Here is a 7,752-nt window from a genome sequence, read left to right as displayed (position 1 = left end):
CATAATCTCAAAAGTTAAAGTCCAATCAGGTGGCTGCATTATGGGTGCTGAGGTAAGCTTGCCAATTAGCGTTTTAAAGGCCTCTTGACAATCTTGTGTTCACTCAAATGGGGCATCTTTAGCTAGGAGGTCACATAGTGGTTTAGATATGGTGGAAAAATTCTGTATGAACCTCCTATAAAAGCCCGCATGACTAAGAAAGGATCTCACGTCCTTTACTGTCCTAGGTGTAGGCAACTTAGAGATTAATTCAATCTTAGATTGATCTACCTCTATCCCCCTAGAAAAAATAATATGCCCTAACACAATACCTGAAGGTACCATAAAGTGGCATTTTTCCCAATTCAAAACCAATTCCTTCTCCTCACAGCGAGTCAACACCCTTTCTAAATTCAATAAGCATGCATCAAAAGTAGATCCAAAAACAGTCAAGTCATCCATAAAAACTTCCATGCAATTTTCAACCATGTCACTAAAAATGCTCATCATGCAACGTTGAAAAGTAGCAGGTGCATTACACAATCCAAATGGCATTCTACGAAAAGCATAAGTACCGAAAGGACAAGTGAAAGTGGTTTTATCCTGGTCTTCTAATGCAATTTCAATTTGATAATAACCAGAATAACCATCCAAGAAACAATAGAAAGGATGACCAGCCACACGCTCAAGAATTTGATCAATAAAAGGGAGAGGAAAATGGTCTTTCCGGGTGGCAGCATTCAATTTTCAATAATCAATGCACATCCACCACCCAGTCACAAGTTTTGTAGGGACTAGCTCTCCCAGGTCATTCTTCACCACAGTAACACCTGACTTCTTAGGAACAACCTGTGTAGGACTTACCCATTTACTATCAGCAATAGGATATATGATTCCTGCATCTAATAGTTTCAACACTTCATTTTTCACCACTTCTTTCATAGTAGGATTAAGCCTACGCTGGGGGTCTCTACGAGGGCTAGTTCCTTCCTCCAAATTAATTTTATGAGAACAGACTAGGGGACTAACACCTTTTATATCAGCAATGCTCCAACCTAAGGCTGACTTATGCTCACTTAGGATTCGAATTAATTTCTCATCTTGAGACTCAGACAATTCAGATGAGATAATAACAGGAAAAGTATCACCTGGACCAAGGAAAACATGCTTTAAACCCTTAGGCAGAGGTTTCAGTTCAACTTTGGGTGCTTCCACACTTGAAGGAATTTGCTTTTCCTCTCTCTCAGGCAACTCTTCAAACTTTAGTTGCCAGGCTCGAGTGCCATAATCCTGAGTTCTATCAAAGATAGCACAAATATCAACTACATCAGATAGATTACTGATAGAATCAAACTCAGAATTAACAAGAAAATACTCAAGGGGGTCAAAATCATGAGCTATAGAAACTCCCCTTTCTATGAGTGAGTCAATCATGTATGTCTGGTGGCTCTCGTCATCATCTTCTGGCTGTCTTGCAATATGGAAGATATTCACCTCGAGAGTCATGTTTCCAAAAGAAAGCTTCATGAGCCCATTCCTGCAATTAATAAGAGTATTAGCAGTGGCAAGGAAAGGCCTACCTAAAATCACAGAAATTTTAGAAGTAGTATCAACAACAAAGCTAGTGTCAAGGATTAGGAAATCAACAAGATAATAAAATTTATCAATTTGAATTAGAACATCCTCTACCACACCCCGGGGTACTTTGACTGAATGGTCAGCCAATTGTAATACCACAGTGGTTGGTTTGATTTCACCCAACCCCAACTGCAAATAAATAGAATATGGCATTAGATTCACCCTAGCTCCTAAATCTAGCAAAGCTTGCCCAAACTCATGATTTCCAATGCTGCATGCAATGGTTGGGCAACCAGGATCCTTGTACTTGGGAGGAATCCGCTGCTCAATTAGAGCACTAACTTGCTCTGTCAGAAATGCTGTCTTCTTAACATGATGCTTCCTCTTGACTTTACACAAATCTTTAAGAACTTTTGTGTAAGTAGGAACTTGTTTAATAACATGCAAAAGAGGGAGGTTAATTTTTACCTGCTTGAGATTCTCCAATATTTCATTGTTAGGATCCAAAGTTCGCTTATTCAGTTTTAAAGGTTGAGGAAATGGTACCTTAACTGGGCTCTTTATTACCTTGGCTTCTTTGGGCAGCTCGGCACCACTATTGCTTTGATCCTCTTCCACGTCCTCTGATTTGTTCGTTGTTGGGATGTGTAATGACTTACCACTTCGTGTCAGAATGGCTTTCGCATCCTTCAAATTCTCTTGTGCCATGTGTTGACCATGGGGTATGGATTGAGCTTGAGAAGGAAACTTACCTCGCTCATTCATACTCAAGGAGCTCATCAATTTGGACACTTGGCTTTTTATCTCCTTATTTTCTTTAACAACCTGCGTAATCAAAGATTCAAACTTTTGGTTAGTCTTACCTTGTGCCTCAATAAAAGCATGTAAAGTATCTTCTAAGGGGCTCCTAGAAGATGAAGGTGCATGATATGGTGTAGGATATGATCTAGGGGGTTGTGCAGGCAGCTGGTTTTCAGACTTCCAGCTAAAATTCGGGTGATTACGCCACCCCAGATTATAGGTGTCAGAGAAATGTGTAAAAGGCTTCCTGTACATACCTAAGGCATTACATTGTTTCTCATACATTTCTCTCATCTCAGCAAATGTGGGACACTCTTGGGCAAGGTGATCTACCCCACCACACACAAAACATAGTCCAAAAGACTCTGCATGATTAGCCACGTGTGTTGGCTTTAAGTCTTTATTCTTCAACACCTCTAGCTCCCTAGTGAGCATCTCAACCTTAGCCTTTAGGTTATTTTCTTCCCTAAGATGGTAAATTCCACCACCATTTAGGTTTCCTGCAGGTCGTGACCTATTTGTGCTCTCAGTAGCACTAGGTCCAGTTCAAGTGTGAGCTTTTTCAACAAGCTCATTAAGGTATTCTATGGCCTCACCAGGATCTTTCTGTAAGAACTCACCATTACACATCATCTCCACAAATTGACGCTAGGTGTAAGTCCCTCATAAAAATAGCTCACTAAGCACCAATTCTCATACCCATGGTGAGGGCACATACTCAATAGCTCCTTAAATCTCTCCCAAGACTGATACAAAGTCTCACTATCCTTTTGTACAAAGGTGGAGATTTGCCTTTCTAAAGCATTAGTCTTATGTTGGGGAAAGTATTTATTAAAGAAGACCTGAGTCATCTCATTCCATGACCCAATAGATCGTGGTCTCAAAGAGTATAGCCAACTCTTAGCTCTATCCTTCAAAGAGAAAGGAAAGAACTTAAGTCTCACAATGTCATCAGTTGCATTTTGACTATGAAAAGTCGAAACTACTTCCTCAAACTCCCTAATGTGCACATATGGATTTTCATTTTCCAAGCCATGAAAAGTAGGGAGTAACTGTATCATCCTTGTTTTAAAATCCAATTGGCGAATATTAACTGGAAACATGATGCATGATGGTGTGGCTGTACGTGTAGGGTGGAGGTAATCCTGAAGGGTCCTAGTGAGTTGATCTTCGTGTTCACTCATTTTCTCAGAATTAGAAGAATTATCAAACAAATGATCAGAAAAATTAAACTCGGACTCTAACACAGGTCTACAAGCAAACCAACCCAAGGCGTCTCTATACCTGTGCATGCAAGGTAGAGAAAAAAGCAACACTAAAAAAACTACAAAAAGAAAAAGAAAATAAAAAAAAAAGATGCAGTAAGCTAAAATAGGGAACGAAGTTACCGCCTTTACAAACTGTTGAAAAGAAAAACTATCTCACAATTCTTCTACTGTCTCCCTGGCAACGGCGCCAAAATTTGATTACGCCCAAAGAATAACGTGGTAGTTGTAGCACAACTTTGGGGTGTCGATTCCACAAGGAGACAAATTAAAAGAATAGCAAGAGGAATAAAGAAACTAAAGAAAAATATTAAATAAGTAATAGAGAACAAAAATTAATTTTAAATGTAAATTAAAGTAAAGCAAAGTGATTAACAGAAAAAGTACTCAAATTTGACAAACAGTTGAGTATCGGGAATCTCTTACACAAATCTGGTATTTTAATTATTCTTAATTCATTGGATAACTCAATTAGGAACTCAATTCCCGCAATTCCCAGTCGGAAGGTATAGATTTATAAACCAGACTTAAATAAAATGTAACCCTTTGAAAAAATATTCACCACTTTTAAAAAACGTGAATTACTACCCCTATTGATAAAATCCAATGACGACAATATACTCAGGAAGCGATATTGCAGCAAAAAAACTAAATCAATATAGATAAATAATTGATCCAAACATAATCAAAGAACTAATCCATTCAATAGAAAAAGCATGACTGAATCCATAAACAGAATAAATTCTATGATTATTCAGAGAAGAAAACATCAACGATGAATTGAGAATGATAAAACAAAAGAGTTTTAAAAATTGAAAATTAAATACATGAATTAAGAATAAATTAGAAATACCATCTAATGTGCAAGTTCATCTCTAACCCTACTAGAGAATTTAGTTACCCATAAATATACTGGACAACAAAAATCTCCAGAGAAAACTGAAGCGAACGGTGGCCATGGAAGTGATTTTCTCCTCTCTTCAGATCTGCCTCTTGTGCCTCTTCCGCCCCCCATTTCATGCTAATGATATGCGTATATAGGGTAAGAAAGAAACCCTAATGTCCTCTTGATTTCCGTATAAAAAAATCGCCTAAATTTTAGGACTTATCTTGGCAGCCACGTACACCCTTCAGGAGTTTGAATTTGGAAATTCTTATTATAGACAAAGTTATAGCCCTTTAAGATATCTTTCTAATACATCAAGAATCCCATCAATCCGATATGTGAGTAAGAAGATACAATCAAAAGACTAAAAGTATGTCCAGACTGTCCCTAGCGAATTTCAGACTTGGACTTCTTGTGGTCTCATTTTGTGACTTTTTTTCTTTTTCTTTTCTTCCAAATTGCTCTCAAACCCCATGAATGTCCTCATTTGAATTTGACTGGGCTTGACTTGCTCTTTTATAAACTCTGAAATTAGACATAAAAAAACTGCTTTGGAGTATCCCAACGTAAATAGAAATTCAATTTAAGAATACACATTAATTCCTATGATTTCTATTCACATTTTAGCATTTTAGTCCAATAATAGGGTATACAGAGTGCACTTTCGCACACTCATCACTACCCATGGCTCACTAGGAACAGGTAAAGGTGTATATAACCCATATGGCAAAACCTTAGATTTGGCCTTTCTACATGTGATGCACCTGCTACAAATGCGATTGATGTCTCTTTTCATCTTAGGCCAAAAGAAATGTTCATGCAATATGTCTAAGGTTTTCTTGACACCAAAGTGTCCCATTAATCCCCCGCCATGTGCCTCACGCACCAATAACTCACGCATAGAACAACTAGGTACACACAGTTTATTTTCTTTAAACAAGTAACCATCATGCTTATAAAACTTACCAAATGCCGTCTTATCACATGCCATATACACATCAGAAAAGTCAACATCATCAGCATACATATCTTTCACATATTCAAACCCAAGCATTTTAGCACTCATAGAAGTAAGAAGTACATACCTCCGTGATAAAGCATCAACAACAATATTCTCCTTACCTTGCTTCTAACGGATGACATATGGAAAGGTCTCAATGTATTCCATCCATCTAGCATGCCTCTTATTCAACTTACCTTGACCCTTGAGATGCTTCAACGATTCATGATCGGTGTGGATCACAAATTCCCTAGGCCACAAGTAGTGTTGCCAAGTCTCTAATGCACAAACAAGAGCATAAAGTTCTTTGTCATAAGTAGGGTACTACAGGGATGCCCCACTTAGCTTCTCACTGAAGAAGGCGATCGGCCGCCTATCCTGCATCAAAACGGCTCCAATCCCTATTCCTGAGGCATCACATTCAATCTTAAAAGCTTTGTTAAAATCTGGTAATGCTAACACAAGTGCAGAGCACAACCTTTCTTTAATACTGGCAAATGCATTCTCTTGATTAGCCCCCCAATGAAACCCAGCATTCTTTTTAATGACTTTAGTGAGTGGTGGAGCAATGGTACTAAAATCTTTAACAAAACGCCGATAAAAGCTAGTTAAACCATGAAAGCTTCTTACCTCAGTGACGCTCTTTGGTGTTGGCCACTCCTTAATGGCCTTGACTTTCTCTTCATCCACTTCAATACCCTTTGTACTAACAACCTAACCAAGAAAAACAACTTCCTCCATGCAAAAGGTACATTTCTTGAAATTAGCATACAACTTTTCACATCTCAACACATTAAACACATATCTCAAATGTTCAATATGCTCATTTAAATCCTTGTTGTACACTAGGATACCATCAAAGTAAACAACCACAAACTTGCCTATGAACGTACGTAGGACATGGTTCATTAATCTCATGAAAGTACTGGGTGCATTTGTAACTCCAAATGGTATAACCAACCATTCATAAAGCCCATACTTAGTCTTAAAAGCAGTTTTCCATTCATCACCCTCTTTCATTTTAATTTGATGGTACCCACTTTTAAGATCAATTTTACTTAAAATACATGAGCCATTCAATTCATCGAGCATATCATCTAATCTAGGAATGGGATGGCGATACTTTACCGTGATATTATTAACCACCCTGCAATCAATGCACATCTGCCACATCCCATCCTTCTTAGGCACTAGAAGCACTGGTATTGCACATGGGCTCATGCTCTCCCTCACGTACCCCTTGCTCATCAAATCCTCGACTTGCCTCTGAAGCTCCTTTGTCTCATCTGGATTACTTCTATAAGCTGGTCGGTTTGGAATGGCAGCCCCGGGCACAAAATCAATCTAGTGCTCAGTGCCTCTAATGGGTGGCAACTCATTAGGCATTTCCTCTGGGAATACATTCTCAAACTCCTGCAACAAAGAAACAGCCAAACTAGGAAGAGAGGTTGGTTAGTTTCATCAAGATTAAGATAAGACTCTTTATAGACAAGAAAAATCATAGGGCGATCTACTAAGAAAGCTCTCTTAACCTCACTCTCTCTTGCATAGAAACTCACTTTTGTCTTTCCTTTTCTCTCAGCAGACTCTTTTTCTTTTTCACTCTTTCTTTTTTGCTCAATCTCCTTTTCACTCTTTCTTTTTTTATCACTCTCATTTTCACTCTTTCTTTTTTGAGCAACCTCACTTTTCAGCTTCAATTGATCCTCATAGACCTGTCTTGGAGTTAAAGGAGTAAGTTTGGTTGTTTTGCCCTCCTTTACAAAGCTGTACATGTTTTTGAATCCATCATGTATCACTCTCCTATCATACTGTCATGGTCTCCCCAACAATATATGGCCAGCATGCATAGGCACAACATCACAAAGCACTTCATCTTGATACTTCCCAATGGAAAAAGTAACTAACACTTGTCTATCCACCCTAACCTCCCCACAATCATTCAACCATTGCAGCTTGTATGGTCGAGAGTGTTTCAAGGTAGGTAAATTCAATTTCTCAACTAATGTAGTGCTGGCAACATTAGTACAACTCCCCCCATCAATGATAATACTACATACCTTGCCATTGATGTGGCATCTAGTATGGAAAATGTTCTCCTTTTGTTGCTCTGCTTCATCCATCTTAATTTGTGTGTTGAGAGCATGCCTGGCAACAAGGGACTCACTTGTTACGGGGTATTCTACTCCATCATCATCACTAGCATCCTCCAACTCGGGTATCTCATCACGATCATCCTCACT

The 7,752-nt window shown here is 38.5% G+C and overlaps 1 non-coding gene across 1 annotated transcript; it reads left to right on the top strand.

Annotated features, from left to right (window-relative positions):
• The first annotated feature begins 3,054 nt into the window (after positions 1–3,054).
• LOC122308572 lies at positions 3,055–3,162 on the top strand. The gene has a single exon (XR_006242092.1). It is a non-coding gene; the product is annotated as a small nucleolar RNA R71 (small nucleolar RNA).
• The last annotated feature ends 4,590 nt before the right edge of the window (positions 3,163–7,752 follow it).

The sequence above is a fragment of the Carya illinoinensis genome, chromosome 4, assembly GCF_018687715.1.
Source record: "Carya illinoinensis cultivar Pawnee chromosome 4, C.illinoinensisPawnee_v1, whole genome shotgun sequence".
Taxonomy (NCBI): Eukaryota; Viridiplantae; Streptophyta; class Magnoliopsida; order Fagales; family Juglandaceae; genus Carya; species Carya illinoinensis.
The sequence above is the reverse complement of the archived record's forward strand: the minus strand, read 5'-3'. Positions and strand labels throughout refer to the sequence as shown.